Source organism: Vulpes vulpes, chromosome 6 (genome assembly GCF_048418805.1).
Source record: "Vulpes vulpes isolate BD-2025 chromosome 6, VulVul3, whole genome shotgun sequence".
Lineage (NCBI taxonomy): Eukaryota > Metazoa > Chordata > Mammalia > Carnivora > Canidae > Vulpes > Vulpes vulpes.
The window spans coordinates 88,896,993-88,918,895 of NC_132785.1; the positions used below are offsets into that span (position 1 = coordinate 88,896,993).

Consider the following 21,903-nt stretch of genomic DNA (forward strand, 5'->3'; position numbering starts at 1 on the left):
GTTGCCCTTGTAATTTTGTCTTTCACTCATGAATTATTTAGAAAGGTGTTTAATTTCCAGTTATTTGGGGTATCCCTAGGTACTGTATTATTATTGATTTCTTATTTAATTCCATTGTGACCAGAAAATACACAGTGTGTATTTCAGTCCTTTAACATTCATTGACCTGTTTTATTGTCCAGCATATGGTTTGTCTTTGGGCAGTTGAAGACAGTATGTATTCTGCAGTTGTTAGATATTGCCTTCTTTAAATGTCTATTAGATGGTGATTGATAGTGTTATTCACATATTCTATGTCTATGGAGATATTTTGTCTTGCTTTGCTCTGAATTGCTTACTAATGAGTATTAAAGTCTCAGTAGAATTCTGGAACTGTTTCTTCAGCTGTGTCAGGTTTTTTTTTCACGTATCTTGTTATTAAATGCATATATGTTTGTAATTATTACATCTTCCTAATAAATTAATCCTTTTAAAAAAGATTTTATTTATTTATTCATGAGAGACACAGAGAGAGAGGCAGAGACAAAGGCAGAGGGAGAAGCAGGCTCCATGCAAGAAGCCTGATGTGGGACTCGATCCCGGGACTCCAGGATCACACCCCGAGCCTAAGGCAGAGGCTCTACTGCTGAGTCACCCAGGCATCCCAAATTAATCCTTTTGTGATCACAAAATACCTATTGCTTTTTTAAAAAGCTCTCAGAAAATGATGTGATAACTGAAATTTTAAAATATGTATGTTGAAAGCAGATTCAGAAGATAAAATTACAGAGATTCTCCCTAGCAAGTAGAATAACAAAACCCCAGAAAACAACAGTGTTGGAAAATGGTAGGTAAATGATAAGGACCTAACAGAAGCACTCAAGGAGTTCCAGCATTCAAAGAATAAGAAGTAAAAACAAAACAGAACAGTATAGGTGGAAATTACCCAAGAAATAATATCAGAATGTTTTGTGTAAGTGAAGGTCACAGTTAATCAGATTCAAAGGGCCTTCCTAAGTTCCATCATAGTGTAGGTTGAAGAACTACACTAAGGCATATTAGTGGGTGTTTTAGAGACCCCTTTCTTTTCGCTCTACTGATTTAGTGGGGATGATTTTAGCCATAGGAGAAATACTTCCTTTTCAGTTCCTGAGCTTTGTCCTCAGTTCACCTGAAATTAGACTCATAGCTGGAGCAGTCCTGCCAAGAATTCAAAGCCGCCTTCTTCCCCTCACCCAGGTTTCTGGTTTGACTTGAGTCATGTAAATCTTTGAAATGTTCTTAGTCCTCAAGCACTTAGGCGCCAGGAATCTTTGTTTAACCACTTTAGCGAGTTAATCCCCAGGTTGTGCTGTAAGTCTGTTACCAGATTCAATTAAGAATAATGTCCTGTATGCTTCTTGAGGAGAATATTTGCCCCTACATGTGATAAGACCTAATGGTTAGCCCTGGAACACTTAGTCGTTAATAGCCTTAAGCATTTTGGGAAATAATTTTTAAATTAGGTATAATGAGTTAAATTATTTTGAAGGTCATCCAAATGAGGGTACCTGGGCCAGCAGTGAAGGCGCTGGGCAGATGTGAGGGCCTGGGATTATGCCCCTGCCAGCACGGCTGCTGCTGCTTTTCCCCAGCTCTGGGATAATTGTTTATAGCCACAGTTTTCTGGGGCCATACCAGTAGGGACAGTCAAGACTTGGCCTTAACTCACACTTGCATGTGGCTCTCAGCCACTTCTCAATTTCACTTTGGTTCAGATTCATATCCCATCTCATTTAAAAAGGCTTTTAAATCTTTACCCAGCCAGCGGTGGGACTCTGCTGCCTTTCCAACTCTTACCTCCTGAAGCCACCACCACTGCTGCTCCTCAGCTGTACCAGCTGACTTAGAACTTTACAGACTCTTTCTCCAGTGATTACAGCTTCTGGCCACCTAGAATGGTAAGTGAGCACAACTCTTCACACTTCCAGAGGTAGTCTTGTTCTTCCTGTTTTACACACCTCAGTCAAGGACATTTGAACAGGTTGGAACCAGTACTCTTTTCATTTGAAGACACTATCTGTAGTGTCACCAAGCATCTTCCTTGCTGATGCTGGCCTGATGCCCCAGGTTAGGGCCCAGGCTTTTGGCCCTATCTCAGAGAATTTTCTGCCTTTCTAGAGCAATGCTCTCCCAACCCCCTTATCCCTTCCTCTTGCCCCCAACCACCCACATTTGAGACAGGAGCTTCTTTGCCTCCCACTTATTACTAAGGACTGATAGTCCTGGTCTGGGAGCTAATTTTGATGCTTTCATTACTGTTTTATCCCAATAAGCCTTAAGATGTTATGCAATACAATTTCTCTTGTCTTAGAGCTGTCAAGAGTTCTCAAGAGAATGATACAGATGAAGGCATCCCTTGGAACTCTTTCTACTAATCATAGTTAACATTTACTCAGCACCTACCATGTGTGAGGCACTATTGCTAAATATGTCACTTACATGATCTCATTTAATCTTCACCAAAACCCTATGAATTCATTTTACATGTGAGAAAATCCTGGCTTAGAGACTCTAAGAAACTTGCCCTAAATTTGCAGAAGAAAAATAGCCAAGCAGAGATTAGAATCCAGGTTTCTTGGAACCCAGAACCCATACTCTTAATCACTCAGCCATTTGGTCTCACACAGGAAAGAACTAGAATACTAGCCATTCCAATGCAGAAAGACACACAGTAGTCCACATTCATGTCTGTGTGGACTGATTTACATTTTATTTTAATTCAGGTAAGTTTATTTGTTATCGTCACTGTGATTACCACAGTGAGGATAGAGAGGGAGTTCAGAAATCTCTCTTCCCCTAGAAATTTGAGAGACTAGACATATACACAAGCAGTTAAATACTACATAATGAAATTTCATTGAGTCTAGATAACACAATAGGATGGAGTAGTGACAAAGCAAGGAATCTACAATTGGCAATTTAGGCTTGGCAGGGAAGAGTTAGGCCTCAGGATGTTACACAGTAACTGAAATGCAGAAATCAGTGGTCTGGTATAGCTGCAAAGGTTTTCATGGAGATGGGTGGACTTGAATTTACCCTGAACCAATGAGATTTTGGTGTTTGGAAAGGTGGAAAGGAAATCCTAAATAAGGAAAGAATGATCAAAGACAGGGAGAAGCAAATGACTGTGGGCATTTGAGAAGGCATCAAGATGGGCCAGATTGGAAAATAGCCGGTGTTGGGGAATGGTGGAGGATAAATTTGGAAAGGATCTTGAGTGTCATATTCAAAAGTTTGAAATTAAATTTGAAGGCAGTAGGGGATCACAGAAGGCATTTGAGTATAGGAAAGATAGGCCAGAAAATTCATATGGAATGTTTTTTTTCACAGCATGGATTGTTTCATCATATCAAAGAGGTTAGAGTCAAGGTGTTAGCACTGAACTCCAGAAAATTAGGTTCTGTTATCCATTTAGCATTAGAGCCACATTCTTCCTGCCCAGATTTTTCCCTAAACTTCAGAAAAACCTTATGTGGAAAGGGAGAGCTCGCTCGCTGGCTCAGAGTAAAAGAGGTAGGTGATTTTAGTAATAGGAGTCATTAGTTATGATAATCCCCTGTCCAATATAGGGATGTACCTGCCAAAAGAATGACAATGCTTGTTTCAGGTAGCCAAAACATGCTGTTTTTCTTAGGCAGTGTTAGAGACTCACTGACAAAGTCCTGTTCTTTGCTTCCCCTTTACCTAGATTCCAAGCAGACTCTCTCTATATATATATAAAAAAAAAAGGTTTTATTTATTCATGAGAGACACACAAACACAGAGAGAGAGGCAGAGACACAGGCAGAGGGAGAAGCAGGCTCCATGCAGGGAGCCCAACATGAGACTAGATCTCGGGTCTCCAGGATCATGCCCAAGGCCCAAGGCGGCGCTAAACCGCTGAGCCACCTGGGCTGCCCTATATATTTTTTTCATTGTTTCCTCAGTCAGGAGACTTTACGGTTTACTTAGTTATAAACTGATTTACATTAACAACATTCACATCTTGAGGGTGCAGACAGGTCAACCCAGCTCTTTGAAATGCTTTGATTTGTGGATTCAGTTGGATTCATCTGTTTTCCTTGCTGGTTGAGGAGCTGAGGGACACTATAATCTCAGGAGTCACTTTTGCTGGAAGCTGGTTTCATTCATTCTAAATTGATAATACTTTCTACTTCAGAGAACTTTCTTACTCCCAAGCTCTGGAAGAGGTGGGGCTACTTTGAATCTTGTAGCTTTTTTTGCTTCTCTACATAAAATATGAGCCATTATGGTGCTATTAGCATAATTTGTGATTTTTCTGTCCTGTGAATCTATGAGTAGCATGAAGAAATCTCTTTGTTTTTTCCTTTTGTGGATTCAAAACCTATTATAGATAAGCTGTTACAGACTACCTGTGTCATTCTAGCAAGTAATATTTCAAATTTTCATTTACATACTTCCCAGGTCATCATAGCAGGAGACAGGTGATACCTGAGATGTTTCTTCACAAACTTTTCATCAAAATACCCATGAAATGATACAAAAAAAAGTAAAAAAAAAAAAAAAAAAAAAGGAAGGATAATAGATACTAAATTTAAGTGGAGAAAGGCCACATGCTGAGGTCCACAGGGAATGTCTACTAACGTAATTGTCAGTAGGATGGATTGAGAAGCATATTCTTAAGATTACAAAATATGCACCCTGTGCACTGAACTCAAGAAGCCCAGCTGGTGCTGAAAGATGCACTTGTACCTTTCCCCTCTCATTTGCCCTTGACAATTTCAGGACCTTGCAGTTGCACTGGCCAGAAAAGCAAATGGTCCAACTGGAAGGAAACCATCCTCTGACCTAGCTAGAGTCAAATCCAGAGTCATGCCTCCCACCTAACCTATCAATTTCTTTTTTTCTATATTCATTTAGAGATATGGCTCCCAGACCACAGCCAGGAAGGAGGTAGATGGAGATAAACAGAGAATGTTTTGTGTCCTGGAATGGCTGATTATGTAATATAAAGTACCACAACAGGGAAGAGGCAAGAAGAAGGCAGGGGAACAGTGCATGCTGGAGGGCATATAATCTTTTATATACTGCCCTCTAAAAAGAACCCAGCAGATTGCCTCTTGGTCTCTCTCTTCCTAGTTAGAAATTATAACAGATAGAGCAGGAAAAGCCCCACCCAGCAAACACCAGTAGCTAAATATCTGGTAGACCCTGAAACCTGAAGTAGGTACCGTGTGAGTCAGTTTGCCCTTCAGATCTGCTTTGCTATCCCCAAGAGGAAAATGAGGGAGTATTAAGACTCCTCACCAGTATTATCTATCGACAAGTGCCAGACTTGAACATACTATTCTCTTCTCTGTCTATGAATAGATAGAAAGATGCTCAAAGGGGACCTAAGAAAAGAATACTACAGTATAAGAGACAGGAAGCTTTTCTATTAAAATTTGGAGCAGGCTTATATGTTTGGGAATAATTTCTCCAAGAAAAAGAAAAACTAGCAGAAATATTTTTGGTATTTTCGAAAAGATGCAAGAAGGTAGAGCCACTGTTAGATAGGAATCAGAAGCCAGCAGGAGAAGAAAGACTGGGATGAAAGATGATTTGCAAAGGCTGAAATAAGAAATGAGGGTAAATATGCCAATAGAGTAATAGCAGAATTCAAGCCTGTACTGAAGAGAGTAAATATAGAGAAGACTCTACAGAAACAAAATGATAAAGTGGAGGCAAAATAAGGAATGAAAGGACCAAGATGAAAGTGTTGAGCGAGAAGACAGGAAAAATTACATTTACTCCCAATGAAGAAATGGAACAAAATACTGGATACAGTGGTCAAGCATATGTCAAAAGAAATCTTTTCAGAGCTGAAAAAGATCTTAGATAAAATTAACAGACCCAAATAGAGATGTATCTTTTAAAAGGTTTGTGTAACCAGGTTAAGGCATCTTTCAGGCATTTGGACAGAAATGAACAGGTTATTAATGAAACAAACATTCACCTGGGCTCAGACTTCTTTACCCTGAAAGCTAAAAAACTGTTCTAGAAGATAAGGTTGTGTCTCAAGAATGTCATATTTGCCTAATGTGATGCTTATGTACAAAGACTGTAGGAACTCACCAGATTTACAAGGAAGTGAAAAATATAGCCCACATGGCCTCTTTAAAAGAAAAAAGTATTTCAATTTGCAGTCCAATTAATCAACAGGTAAATTGTTATGAGGACACACTAACAAAAGTACAGAATAACTTGCAGTGAGCAATTGGAAATCATTAGAAAATATTTTTTAAAGTTTTGAATATGATTACAAAACTGTATACAAAAGCTAATATCTATTGTTGAAAAAAGATTTACTTAGGTCTAAAAACCTGAAATTAGATGAGCAAAGGCTGATAAAAGAGGAAAGAGGAATACATTTCAGGTTTTCCACAGTGAGCTGGTGTTTTTTCTGATTATGGAAAAAATATAAAATGTTATTATTTAATGTGAGATAATATTTTCTCTGACCGAGTGGTTTTAGTTTGAAATCCAGCTTCTCCAAGAGAGTGCTTTCCAAGCCAGCTTATCTCTAAAACTGAAATTATTATAGGATCAGGTGGGCCATGTATCTGGCTTCAGTTGGCAATGAAGGAAATCCTGATAAGCTGAAGCTTTAAGAAACTACATAAAGAGACAAGATATATAAATAGTTTTCTTTCTTCTGGTCTAATTTTTTTCAACTGAAGAAAAATGCTGGCATCACTGCTGCTCACTGAATGTGAGCAGTAGTCAGTGTAAATGAAAACTAGGTTGGCTTTGGTGAAATGAATTTTCTCACTTTATATGTTGGTTTTAAAAAAAGTTCTTTATTGCTTATGAGAGTTTGCTCAGAAGTCATGAGTTGCAATTGAACCAAGGTAAGAATTTTTAAGTAAATTTCTTTCTCTATGGTTTTGGCCTTTGTTGAAGCTTTAATTTGAAGTGAGAGGGACAAGGACTCTTGTGAATTTTTACATGTAATGTTCTTCATAGAATGGGCATGGGGATGAGAAACTAGAAATTATGAGTATGATGAATGTAAGAAATAATTGTGACTTTTAAAAAACACTAAAACTTCCATCTAAATCATTATCTTTCTCCATCTTTACTGTGATATTTTTCTTTGCTGAATATATCTATACTAACTATGGTTGTTAAAAGAAAAAAAAAGTGCTGGAAGATATTTGGAGAAAATCCATAATATTGTGCTGCAAATATTTGGTTACTTGGGGAAATCTTGCTGCTACCTTTTTTTTTTTTTTTTTTTTTTTTTTTACAGATTTTATTTATTTATTCATGAAAGACAGAGAGAGAGGCAGAGGAAAGGTAGGCTCCCTACAGAGAACCTGATGTGGAACTTGATCCCAGGACCCCAGGATCATGACCTGAGCCAAAGTCAGATGCTCAGCCACTGAGCCTAATTTTTAATAAAAACAGGTACTCCCTAATTTTTAATAAAAACAGAAGAACCAGTTCTTAGCCAGGATGGAATTAACAACCTCCTTGGCCCTGTAATTCTCCAAAACTTCTAATTAATTCTGTCACTGATTGCTGACAGCTCCCCTGTGACTTCCCATCTTTAAAACGTTTCAAGAATGTAGAGGATGGATATAGTAAGGGTAGTAGAGAGTCACATAGGGACATTTGTAGACTATAAATTATCTAAAACCATTCATCATTGGGGTAAAAAGGGTTTGTCTCCAAAGGGTTTGTTTAGCACATATTTGTGCATTGTACAAATGTGGTACAAGTCTTGCAGGGTAGGAATTTTAAAAGATGTGTAACATCACTGTATACCAAGAGCCAACCAATGGTCGTGATAACTTACAGTGTACATAGACTCCACTAGTTGTACAGAAGACACAAAATAAATAGGAATCTCAGTCTCTGCTTTCAATGAAGTGGAAAACATGTTAGGGAGAGCATCATAGCATAAATTAAATGATTAGCAAATGTCAAATATAAATCTGAGTTGTATCATCTTCCCTTGCCTATATTTATTCCTCTGTAAAAGAGGAATGATAAAACTATTTATCCCAATAGGGCCTGGTACATACAAAGTGCCCAATAGTAGTTAGCTCATTATTATGGTTATTTGTTATTATTATTTTATAAATGTAATAGTAGGTAAGAGAAAGAAGTGATCAGTGTGTGCCTCAGCCATGAAGAAAATTTACTTAAATAATTGATATTTGATCTGGACCTTTGACTGATGGGTGAAATCTAGCAAGCTAGTGACCTGAACAATGCAAAGATCATCTGAAGTGGGAAAATAATAGCCGTGGGAGGCATGTGGGTTGCTGCCTTCACAGTTAAGATGACAGTCCCAACTGGTTGAATGGATGTGGTATTGGTCTTTGTGGGAAAGAAAATTGACTAGATAGGGTGGGGTAAGATTATGGAGGCTTTACAAGTCAGGCAAAGGAGTTTGAGTTGTGATAAGATCAACAATGAATTGTCTAAACTTGAGTGAAAAAGTAATGTGATGAAGAGTCTCATAGTGGGGGAGAGGATCATTGGAAGGAGTGGACCACTGGTGTCAGGGAGGCCAAAGAGAAGGCTGTTATGACAGCCTAGGTGAACCATAAGCAGGGCTGGGCTGGGGGAATAGGGAGTCAGATATAGTAAAGGAACTAGGAAGTAGTGCCAAGCTGGGGGAAAACAGCAGAGCAGTGAAGGAGAAGAATATGTTTTAAGATCTGTGCCACATTCTCTGAGCCCAAAACCAGGATGCAGGGTTGACGCATACATGTGTGTTAATAGAACAGTTGAGGCTGCATAATTGAAAAGATCACCAAAAATTAGACTTATAGGACCATAAGTACATGGCCAAGTAGAAAACCAAGACTAATAATAAAGTGAAAAGAACATGAAGAAAAGGGTGTCCATCCTCTTCTATGTTCTTTTATCTTCTATCTATTATATAACTGTATTCCTAGACTATCCACTGGAAAAATGACAGTCTCTTCAATAAATGGTGCTGGGAAAATTGGACATCCACATGCAGAATAATGAAACTAGACAACTCTCTTGCACCATACACAAAGATAAACTCAAAATGGATGAAAGATCTAAATGTGAGACAAGATTCCATCAAAATCCTAGAGGAGAACACAGGCAACACCTTTTTTGAACTTGGCCACAGTAACTTCTTGCAAGATATATCCATGAAGGCAAGAGAAACAAAAGCAAAAATGAACTATTGGGACTTCATCAAGATAAGAAGCTTTTGCACAGCAAAGGATACAGTCAACAAAACTAAAAGACAACCTACAGAATGGGAGAAGATATTTGTAAATGGCGTATCAGATAAAGGGCAAGTTTCCAAGATCTATAAAGAACTTATTAAACTCAACAGCAAAGAAACAAACAATCCAATCATGAAAGGGGCAAAAGACATGAACAGAAATCTCACAGAGGAAGACATAGACCTGGCCAACAGGACATGAGAAAATACTCTGCGTCACTTGCCATCCGGGAAATACAAATCAAAACCACAACGAGATACCACCTCACACCAGTGAGAATGGGTAAAATTAACAAGGCAGGAAACCACAAATGTTGGAGAGGATGTGGAGATAGGGGAACCCTCTTGCACTGTTGGTGGGAATGTGAACTAGTACAGCCACTCTGGAAAACTGTGTGGAGGTTCCTCAAAGAGTTAAAAATAGACCTGCCCTACGACCCAGCAATTGCACTGCTGGGGATTTACCCCAAAGATACAGATGCAATGAAACGCCGGGACACCTGCACCCCGATGTTTCTAGCAACAATGGCCACAATAGCCAAACTGTGGAAGGAGCCTCGGTGTCCATCAAAAGATGAATGGATAAAGAAGATGTGGTTTATGTATACAATGGAATATTACTCAGCCACTAGAAATGACAAATACCCACCATTTGCTTCGATGTGGATGGAACTGGAGGGTATTATGCTGATTGAAGTAAGTCAATCGGAGAAGGACAAACATTCAAACATTATATGGTCTCATTCATTTGGGGAATATAAAAAATAGTGAAATGAAAAGGGAAAGGAGAAAAAATGAGTGGGAAATATCAGGGAGGGAGACAGAACATGAGAGACTCCTAACTCTGGGAAACGAACTAGGGGTGGCGGAAGGGGAGGTGGGCAGGGGGTGGGGGTGACTGGGTGACGGGCACTGAGGGGGGCACTTGATGGGATGAGCACTGGGTGTTATTCTATATGTTGGCAAATTGAACACCAATAAAAAATAAATTTATAAAAAAAATATAACTGTATTCCCGCTGGGTAGAAAATTAAGACTTAGGAAGCAACCATTGGCTTAAAAACCAGGACTGTAATGATCTATTTTGTATATGTGTATCTTCCATTAGTACGTATGGTGCTTGAAGGTAAGATTGCATTGTGTTTACATCTATCAATTGAGATGTTTGGTGTCCTACCTGGGCCCTAGGTGCAAATTCTGGCACTGCCACTCTAGTTGTATGCCCCTGAGTGAGTTACTGAAACTCTCTATACTTTAGCTTCCTTATGAGTAAAATGGAATAATTATAGTATCTACCTCACAGTAATATTGTGAGGCTTATGAGAGGCAACATATGCTAAGTGCTTAGAACAGTGCCTGGTGAGTGTGAGATATTATCTGGGAGGAGTTATGGTGGTGGCGGTGGGTTATGGTGTACTGGTGAGGATAGTAGTTCACTTTACCCTAGTGATGCAAACATTGTAACTCATTGTCGGGAAATGGATCTCCAACCAGTATGTTGAAAGTGTGGCTGTAAAAGACAATTCCTGTGAAACCACATATGATACTAGAAAACATTAAATATTGGGGGGATAGATATCAGAGGGTACCTATTAAGGTCAATATCTTAAGTTTCAGAGAGTGTTTCCTTGATATGTCATTCATGCAGTGAGCATTTATTCTTTTTTAAGATTTTATTTATTTATTCATGAGAGACACAGAGATAAAGAGAGAGGCAGAGACACAGGCAGAGGGAGAAGCAGGCTTCATGCAGGGAGCCTGATATGGGACTTGATCCTGGGACTCCAGGATCACACCCCAGGCAGGTGCTAAACTGCTAACCACCCAGGGATCCCCTGCAGTGAGCATTTAATGAAAACCATGCAGATTGCATGTCATATAGCACTTGATAGGTAAGAATGAAAATACTAGGTACCCACTCTTTGCAAGAGTAGAAGGTATAAAGGATACCAACACTTCACAAGTTAATGTCATTTAAATTCCAAGTTAGAGCTCCTTTAGATCATGTTTTCCCTAATCATACAAGTTGCTTTTTATTATAGCTCTTATACTGCAGACAAACTATATCCTAGATCCTGAAAAGTGGTCCGATTACAATAAGCATGTACAGTCAAAGGAGAACTCTCAGTCACTTGACTGAAAACTGGAAAGCATTAGAGAGTTTTCTGGCATGGGGGCTCCTCCAAATGCTTTCTGGAATGGGCCATTAAGCCAATAAATCAGTAACAAAGATTAGGGCATATTCAGAACTGGCCCTTTTGTTTTTCCAGGAACTGGTCCTAATTTGTATTATGTTTGTTTGCTTCAGGTTATGCTTTATAATTGTATTTTCCCTTGGGTGTACCTAAAGGCAGGCATTTCAGGTGGTCAGGTATGGAGATCAGAACCTCAGCTTATGTCATTTATCAAAGGAGTTGGAAGTTTCAGGGATTGGAGAATGGAGCTCATTTCAATATAGAAAAGAAAAACATGTCTAGCAAAAGATAACAATCTGAACTCGATTAGTGCTTTTCATGACATAAAAGAGATGCTGCCTCCAATAGAATTATCTGGCTTTACCCACCTTCTTTAGGCTCAAATCCAGATGTTCCTTAGAGCCATTTGCTGACAACCTGAAATGTTGACTGGGCTTATGTCATGGTTCATGGGCAGGGTGCAGCCCCTTTTTCTGGAGCCAGCCCCAGCACATGGTGTCATGGAGACTGAAGAAGTGCACATCCACATTTGACTATGGGCCATGTACTCCCTCCTGGGCCAGTGAAGAGGCTCCCATTTCATATTTCTAGAACAAAACTTGAAGTGCAGCAGAGCGATCTGAAAGATTTGTGTAGGTGTTCCCAGGCCCTGTCTTTACAAGGTAATCAGAATTAGGTCTTTTTCTCCGTCTCTGCTCATTGAAAATCACTGGGAATAGTTAACTTTAGACATGCCACAAAATTCTTACAAAGTGGGAGAATCTGTCTGAAGAACAGAAACAGGCATAGTAAAACTATATCTGGTGACCAGGGAGATATGGTTGAGGGAGGAACTTCAAAGAAACATTCTGTATCTGTCTGGTTGTTTTTTAATGAATCTAGTGATTCTGGTTAAAAAAGTTTTTTTGAAAGTAAATATATTTAGGTTAGTTATACACTGGAATACTATTATTACTACCAATAACTGTTTAGTTTTATAAATATTTCTCTTTTAAGCCATTGTCTTCAGGGATTTTTGATCACAAGTTTTATTGATTCTTTGAGCAAATACTTACTGCATGTTTTTAATTTGTTAGACACTGTTCTGAACACAGGCGATGTAGGAATGAATATGACAGTGAGGCTCCTTCCTCACGTGGTACTTAACAGCCTTACTAAGGGGGATAGACAATACACAAACAAAGGGCAAAGCCAGAAGCCAACTACTTAGAAAGAGCGTGTGCTATTCTCCTTATGCCATGTTGTCTTAACGTTTGAGTATCTAGCACAGTACCTCAGACGTAGGAGACATCCAATAAATCTTTGTTAAATATATGGAAAGAGTAAACATTTCCATCAAAAATTTCTACCTTTGTTTTTAACACTGAATCCCAAAATGATTGCCTAGGATAAGAGGTAAATAAATACAACAGCATTAGCTCTGCTTTAATGAGGATCTGAGTACTTTTAGGAACTATCTAGGAAAACTCAGGACTTGTGTTTCAGTTAGAACCTATGTCAAGTTTCAGTCATGGGAAACAATCCACTTGGCTTTCTTTTGCAGAAGGAAATGTAATACAGGGAACCGAACATATTCAAAATTCTTGGAAGATTAAACCTGACCTCCTACAGATTGTGAATAAAGTATGAGGAGTCAGGGTGCCTAAGTTATCTGATAAATGTGTGGAGAATGACATCAGCAAGATGGTGAACTATGTGGCTCCTGACTTCAGTCCCCCTTGGCTATCTGTAGACAGGACGCCTTTGTGAAAATCCCAATATTGCTGGAGAGACTGGAAGAGGGCTTGTTAGGCTGGGACTCCGGGATGACTCCCAGAATAAATTACTAATCCTCCTGCCAGGAGGAGCCCCTCTGCCTCCTTCTGCTACAGTCAGAAACAGGGTGTGAATTAGGAGTTCACTGGTTAAACTGTTGACTTCAAGAACATATTCCCCTAGCTTCAGTGAAACAGGAAAGCACCACTGCCATCAGAACAGCCATGCAGCAGTTACACATCTGGAGACTGGACACTGAAACATGGCTGCAGAAAAGTTTCCACCCCCACAATCCTATTTCCAAAAGCAACAGTAGAAGCAGCCGAGAAAACAGTCCCTCCCTCACAGCCGTTTCCTAAATCTACTACACGTGCATCTAATTGGGAAGATTGATTTGCAAACCAAACTCTGGCTTCAGGGAGCCTGGAGAAAGTAGTTCTTAGTCATCTAACCTCTGTACAACAGAAAGGAAGTAGAATGGAGGATGGGTGCCAGTTTCTTATATCCACATAGTCTTTTTTAAAAAGGATTTTATTTATTTATTCATGAGAAAGGCAGAGAAATAGGCAGAGGGAGAAACAGGCTCCATGCAGGAGCCTGATGTGGGACTCGACCCCAGGACTCCAGGATCACTCCCTGAGTAGAAGGCAGACACTCAACTGCTGAGCCACCTAGGTGTCCCTATATCCACATAGTCTTATGCCCTTTTTACCCAAATGCAGTGTTCACCACTTGGCAAAGCAATTTGGAAACTTAGAAATGCAGGCAATGAAGTAGAGTTTTTGGTTGACATTAGTCAGATACACTTATTCTCTGATCAAGGAGGGGTTGTGTTAGCAGCTTCTTGTGTAAGAAGGTTCTTGGGCCTGTGTTTGTCCCATGATGCTTCTGTCCTCAAAGAGAAAGAACTGAGGGTTAGATTATTCCCTGGGAGGAAGTCCTTTGAAGAATCCAGTGGAACCAAGCTTGTGAGCATCAGTGAATGATAGGCTTTTAAGAAGTCTGAGACTGTGGGACTTAGGGAGCCTCTTACCAGCCACCAAATTCAAGAAGATGAAGGATACCTCCAGGGCCTTTTCTCTGCATTGCAGCTCTCTCATGTGAAAAGTTTATTTGCAGAATTGACTTGACATGAGATTTAGATTAGCCAATGCAGATAGGAAGGTTATACTTTATTTTTCGGAAAATTGAGCTGAGAAACTTGAGAGCATTCCATGCTATTTGAGGACACAATCCTTTTCCTTCCTTGAGTTATTATAGAAAGATTCTGGCTTGACTTTGGATTTACATGTGGATGTTTATTAATTTGATTCTCAGTCAACAGGTGTGTATTTCATGTAGGTACTAATCACCAATCTAGGGTTCTCATTTTTTTTTTTTTAGTTCTCATGTTTCTTGAGTAAGGATGAGTGCTAGAAGGTCTCTAAGCCAAAGATTCCTCATCTGTAATGTGGCATTAAAGATAGTCACATCACAGGGCACCAGGGTGGCTCAGTTGGTTGGGTGTCTGATTCTTGATTTTGGCTCAGGTCATGATGTCAGGGTTGTGAGATCCAGCTCCACATTGGGCTAAATGCTGGGCTTGGTGTCTGCTTAAGATTCTCTGTCTCTCTCCCACGGCCCCTCCCCCCCTTTCTCTCTCCCTCTTAAGAAAAAAATAGTCATATCATAAGGAAGTTGGAAGATTGCGTGAAAACACCTATGGAAGCACTTAGTATATTTCCTGATGTGTGTTTAGCACTCAGTAAATGAAAGCTTTGATCCCTTACCTAGATGATTCTTCTCTTGATGAATAGTATGGTGACCAGATCTGTGGGGGCCACCAAATACCTTGCCTCAGTCTATGCCTGTGCTTTTCTGCCCATTTCTTTTGAAAAATCAAGGCACTTTAACAAAAGTATTAGCGGTGATTAATGGCCATACCAGGGGAGGAGATTAAATCACTTTAGTATAATTTGTTTCAGAAGGCAGGAAAGACTTCCATATGAAATGGTTAAAATAAAGAAACACGGTATTTACAGGAATACTTTTAGTTGTATAGGAAATTTACTTGTGGAGGAGAACCCCTTTGTGACAATAGCTGATATCTTTTTTTCTTGCTTGCTTGCTTTAGTCTAAGATAATTCCCTAGAGACAGCATGGTAGAGGCTACATGGCCCCATGGAAAATCCTAAGAGTAAGACTAAGAAAATTTGGTTTCTATAGCTGTGTCCAACATTTACTAGCTATATAACCTTAACACAATTACTTAATGTCTATAAACAGGTTTCTTCATCTGTAAGATGGAGGTAATAATAATTTGCCAATTTCCCAGAATTCTATTGAATGTTAGTGGCACCTAATGTCCGTCCTTTCTAGAATTACCCTCCTGTGAGACCCTGTCTTGGCCTATTACCCCAAGAAAATTTCTCCTTTTGAGACCTGACTGAACCTATATGTTCTAGTCCCATAGGGCCTTGCTATGAAGCAAGTGAATCATAAAATGTATGTGAACTTGGCTTAATATGGTATCCTTCCCAATGAAACAGATCAAAACCTACCCCCAAAACCTGAATAATAGTGTAATTTCAGGAAAATTTGAGTCAAAAGGGTTTTGGGGGCTTCAGTGGTTTTCTATGACTGCCATAACAAAGTGCCACAAACTGAGTGGCTCAAAACAACAGAAATTTAGCCTCTCAAAGATCTGGAGGCTTAGAAACCTGCAATCTGGGTGCTGGCAGTGTCATGTTCTTTCTGAAGGCTTTAGGGAAGATCCTTCCTTGCCTCTTCCTAGCTTCTGGTAGCTCCTAGCAATTTTGCATTCCTTTGCTGGTAGCCACATTGCTCCAATCTATGTAGGTGTCTTCATATGGGTTTCTTCTCTGGGTCTCTGTGTGTCCTCTCTTCTTAAAAGGACAGCACTCATGGGATTTAGGGTTTACTCCCATCTATCTTAACTGTATCTGTGAGACCCTATTTCCAAATAAAGTCACATTCTGAGGTCCTGAGTAAACATGAATTTTGGGGAGACACCATTCACCCCACTACGGGGAACCTTGAAATTGTGTGCTAATGGGGTGATGTGTGCTTTCTTGGTAAGATAAACTCTAGATTGGGTATGTGCTTCTTTGAGGAGCAGTGCTGCCTTATCAACTCTCCTGTTCTCACCCCTTCACTCAAACCTGTTCAAAATTTTTTGTCTCTGTTGGCTCCCTACTCTAACCAGAAACCTGGGTTTCCCCTTGGACTCATTCCTTGCCCTCATTGTTACCTCTTCCCCCCGCCATGCCATTCCAACCAGTCTTCAAGGTCTGTGCATTCTTTCTCAAAAGTCACAGTTAAATCTCTCCCCATATCTTAGCCTTTCTTAGCCAGCGCCAGCTCCTGCACAGCATCTTAGACACTGTATGACCCTCAGAGCTAGGCCCCCTAGTTTTGTTCTCATCTCCACATTGCCTCCTTTAGAATGGCAAATCAGATTACTCACATCCCTGATGATAGTCCTCCAGTACTGCTTATGATCTCTCAGCTGCTTTTCATATCACTCCCTCTCTTAGGCCCTCACTTGTGTGCTTCACTCCAGTCACACTAAACACCTTGCTCTTGCTTACCTCCCAAGCTCATCTTGCTCTTCCTCACCTCCACTGTGTGGCACAATGAGCTATATCAGGCTTACCTGGCTTGCATCTGTTTATCCATGCACACTCCTCTCCAGCCCCATTTTCTCTTTTAAAGCCATCCCTGATGACTCTCAAGCAGGGTTAGGCATACCCTTCTTCTGTATATACATTTGATACTTCTCATCTGTATGCACAGTTGGCTTAACCCATGGATTTTCTTGTCTCTCACTCTAGATTTCTTCATGGCTTGTACCTTTTTTCTCCATATTCCATGTATCTATACCCCAGACACCAAACACAATACTAGCCAAATAGTAGGTGGGTATATGAAATGCTTGTCAAGTGAGTAAAATGAGGTCTTCCTGACAGAGTTTAAAACTAATAATCGGCCAAATCGGGGCCACTCTGTGGCTCATTCATATGCACCGTTTGGCTCTTTGTAATTTCTAGTTTTGACATTAGAATATTCAACATTCATTCTCCAGGATCCACTGTGGTCATGCCATCTTTTTGTTTAGTAGTAATTGCATACATGGCTATAGAAGCATAAGCAGTGCTCAGCTGAAAACTGTTTACATATGTAATATCTTCATATTTTATTTATATGGCTATATTTTCCTAACTAAGGGAAAAATACCCAATAAGTTAACTTTCCTTAGGGGAAATATCTGAGCCTAGAGCGTTTTAACAATGGGATATATCTGGAAAGCACCCCTAGCCAAGGGGTTGCTGATAAGTATATCAGTGTGCTTCTCAGGAACTGCCTCAAAACTCCAGATCTGATTTTTATTGCACTGCCCTCTTGAATTTCCAAGCATATCTGCAAGCTGGATCACTTTCTTTCTGGGAGTCTGAATGGATGCAGAAGGTACTGACCACGAAGCATTAGCAGTATGTACTATGGTATTCTGGTGCGGAATTGCTACATGCATTTGATGCATTGGAGCCTTCATTCACCGACTCTACAGCATTTATGAAGTCCTCACTGTTTATTTAGCCCTGAATCTGGCACTGTAAATATAGGGGAAAGAAAGAAGACTAGAAGAGCTTGCAACAGAACCAGATTGTCTTCCTGTACCTTCAGTGATACTTGCACAATGCTAGTCACTTTCCTGGTCATTCCAGAGCTTTGCTTATCTGTAGATGTAAACACAGTCTGGAAATAGTGATCTGGTGGTCGGGATGCTAATCCTCATGTTGAAGATGCCAGTGATTCCCTTTTTTGTCATTCAATATATATTGCCATCTAAGCCCTAAATCTCTGACCTTGCAGCCCTTGAAAAGAATGATATAATGCTACATGGATGGCATGGAAAGATGTGCCAGATGCAGTATTGAGGGAAGAACAGCATATGTAAATGTAATACAAAACCATTTTGTTTCGCAGTACCGGTGAAATGTTGTTCAGAGACCAGCAGCATCAGCATTACCCAGGAACTTGACAGAAATACAGTTCTCACAGCCTTTGCTGTGCAGAAGCTTTTTACCTTGATGAAGTCCCTATTGCTTTTGTTTCCCTTGACTTTCTAGCCTCACGTTTTGCCTAGCAGATCACAAACTCTGGATGTGTGGCTGGCAGTTTGACCTCCAGGTGGTCATGCTCTTGTGGACCTTGTTGCTATAAACATTGTGGTGCATGTGCCCCTTTGAATCACTATTTTTGTTTCCTTTGGATCAATACCTAGTAGTGCAATTGCTAGGTCATAGGATAGTTCTATTTTTAACTTTTTTTTTTTTTTATATTTTTAACTTTTTGAGGAACTTCCATACTGTTTTCCAGAGTGGCTGCATCAGTTTGTATTCCCATCAACAGTATAAGAAGGGACCCCTTTCCCCACGTCTTCACCAAAAATCTGTTTTCTATGTGGTTAATTTTAGCCATACTGGCAGTGTGAGTTGGTATCTCATTGTGGTTTTGATTTGTATTTCCCTGATGAAAAGTGATGTGGAGAATTCTTTCATGTGCTTGTTGGCCATGTGTAAGTCTTTTTTGGAGAAATGTCTGTTCATGTCTTCTGCCCACTTCTTGACTGGATTGTTTGTTTTTTGGGTGTTGAGTTTGATAAGTTCTTTGTATATATTGGATACTAGCCCTTTATCTGATGTGTCATTTGCAAATATCTTCTCCCATTCTGTAGGTTGTCTTTCAGTTTTGTTGACCATTTCCTCTGCTGTGCAGAAACTTTTTATCTTGATGAAGTCCCAATAGTTCATTATTGCTTTTGTTTCCCTTGCCTTTCTAGACGTGTCTTGCAAGAAGGGTCTGCAGCTGTGTTCAAAAAGACTGCTGCCTGTGTTCTCCTCTAGGATTTTGATGGATTCCTGTCTCATTTAGATCTTTCATCCATTTTGAGTTTGCCTTTGTGTGAGGTGTAAGAGAATGGTCTCAGTTTCATTCTTCTGCATGTGGCTGTCCCAATTTTTCCAACACTATTTATTGAAGAGACTGTCTTTTTTCCACTGGATATTCTTTCCTGCTTTGTTGAAGGCGAGCTGACCATAAAGTTGAGGGCCCATTTTTGGGTTCTCTATTCTGTTCCAGTGATCTGTGTGTTTGTTTTGTGTCAGTAGCATACATGATAATTATAGCTTTGTAATACTGTTTTAAGTCTGGAATTGTGATGCCTCCAGCTTTGGTTATTTTTTTCAACATTACTTTGGTTAATCAGGGTTTTTTCTGGTTCTGTGGAAACTTTAGAATTGTTCATTCCAGCTCTGTGAAAAATGCTGGTGTTATTTTGATAGGGATTATACTAATGTGTAGAGATTGCTTTGGGTAGTATAGATATTTTAACAATATTTGTTCTTCTGAGCCATGAATATGTACCCACTTCTAAAGAAGCCTGGGGGTGATGTAACATCCAAACCAGCTGAGAGAAAGGGGTGATTCCCCAAAGAAGAATGGAAGTGTTGATACAAGAACAAGGTAAAATAGATGTGAAAGTGAGAGGTAGTGTTCTATTATTGTGCAGCACTTCCAACCCAATCTTCTCATTGACTTCTTTGGAAACCAGGCTAAGTGATTTGTCCAAGGGCACAATAATAAATAGCAGAGCCAAGATTTTCTAATTTCTGCCCTTCTGCTCTGTCCTCTCTACTGTGTTACCTCCACCTTCTTGAAAACCAGGAATGAATAAAACATTAAGCTTCTATAATACTTGATTATCACTGAAATGCCTTCTTAAACATGCTGCATTTCATGATATTAAACTTAAAGGAACTATAATTGCACATCTATCATCTTTGACGCTCCTACATTAACTGCCCAGAGTAAGAAAACCACATTCCTTCTGTGATAGTAATCCTTGCTACTCCTCTCCTCCTCTTTGGAGAAACAAGTTAAAGCTTGACAAAGTGTAGCTGCTGATTTACTTGGAAGAAGTTTGAGCCCTAACCAGGTGATCCCATGAATGAGGTGGATGCCCTATGGAGAGAGGGGCTCACACCAGCCTCTGATCTTCATTTGTGGCATATGTTATCCCAAGAACTTGATTAATAGTCTAGACTAGGTCCTCCCTTTGGGCGGGCTTGTTGCCCTACCAATTTTCCCAGGCACAGCGATATCCCTGTGGACAGGTACAGGCATGCATCACAAATCTGGAGGCTTGCCTAAAAAGTATGTCTGCTGTTTGTGAAGGGGCAATGTAGCAATTACCTGTGAGTAATGCAGTGGCAGATCTTCTATGAGAAATTAAAGCTGAAAAAGAGGGCTTTCCTCTCCTTGGATGGATATTGGGTGAACTAACTCCCAAGAGTTAGGGAACTCTTTCTTCTCCTTTCCCCAGATTCAGTCCCTTTCTCCCCAAAGATCCTTTCTTGGGCACCCCACTTTGGCATTCGACAAGCCATGAGAATAAGAAAGAATTGGCTAGAAGTAAACCGACTGCTAGCTCATAGCAATTGAAAGTTTTCTTTTGATGGTTCTGGTTCCAGGGAAGAGAGCTGAAGATTAAATTCTAGAGTCTGCCACCTTCGAAGAGCAGGAGCCTGGCTTCAGGTGGCTACAGCAGCAGGTAAGGAAAGACTGGTTGTTCTTACCTTTTGTTTTTCATAAAATATAACTTTAAGGCAAATTTAATGTTAAATGTCAGTATATTAGACATAGTAGAATCACCAAAGGACTTAAATAATATGATTCCATCTGTAAACCACCCTTGACTAATGAGAGGATTGGTTCTATTATTGGAGAACCTGTCTCATGATTTCTTTTCGGGGCAGGGGGTGACTATATGATAGTCATTGCAGTTAATGCCAGGAAGAAACTCATGTCTTGATGAATTAGACACCATTTGTGTTCTCTGGATTTTCATTTGTAGTGTGCATGTTTATATATAATATATATATATGTATGTATGTATGGATTCTGTACTCTAGACACACAGTCACATTTGTTAAGAACATTCACAAAAACACAGATGAATATCTGATCAGAGGATAGATCCCCTTTGATACATTGCTTTATTCTAAGTTTTCCAAGAGCTCATCAATTGACTTCTTGTAAGATAAGCAGCATGAGTTGTTTAGAAGGAAGTTATTAGGAGTCTGAGAAATATCGACTAGGTTGTCAGTTCCATTAGTACAGTTACTTGTTTACCCTCTGGATGGCAGAAAAAGACTTTTATGTGTGTTGGGGTCATGTACTTCTTTATAAGGAATATAACTTAGTAAAACTAGACAAAAAACTATAAAGTGAATATGATGAGCTGTTACAGAGTTTGTCATAACCAGTTCCCAAGTGTTATAAAATATGATGCATGTGTGATTAAAGGAAGTAATAAAGTGTATATGGAAAAGAACAAAATGGAGTTTTATGAGAATTTTTAGGTCTACTTTTTAAAAGCAAGCTGAGTTTGTGTTTCAGCAACCAGAGAATCAATTCTCAGAGAAAATATTTGTGAATGGTGTGATTACCTCAGCTTAAAAAATGACCAAATATTGAGGTTATCTCTTGTTTGCTGGGGGGAGTGGGGGATATAGAGAGAAGGAGGGAGATGAGGGAGGGGGTATGTTTCTCATGTGCTTGGTTACAGACTGGTTTATTTTAAAATGCAGCTCTGTAACCACTTATTCTGCAGACAGTCTGCACTCTCTGTATTCTGGGCACTGTGCTAGG

At 39.7% G+C, this 21,903-nt stretch overlaps 1 protein-coding gene across 9 annotated transcripts in view; it reads left to right on the plus strand.

Moving 5' to 3' along the window:
- The window catches only part of FRMD6 (FERM domain containing 6), a 314,363-nt gene that overhangs the window by 61,010 nt on the left and 231,450 nt on the right, over nt 1-21,903 (plus strand). For 2 of the 9 annotated variants that reach the window (XM_072761554.1, XM_072761555.1), the window contains 2 exons: nt 1,783-1,919; nt 20,724-20,803. The gene's annotated coding sequence lies outside the window, so the exon portion shown is untranslated. Of the gene's footprint in view, nt 1-1,782; nt 1,920-20,160; nt 20,448-20,489; nt 20,804-21,903 lie in introns of those variants that run through there. The other 7 variants (XM_072761552.1, XM_072761559.1, XM_072761551.1 and 4 more) reach the window with 4 other exon arrangements.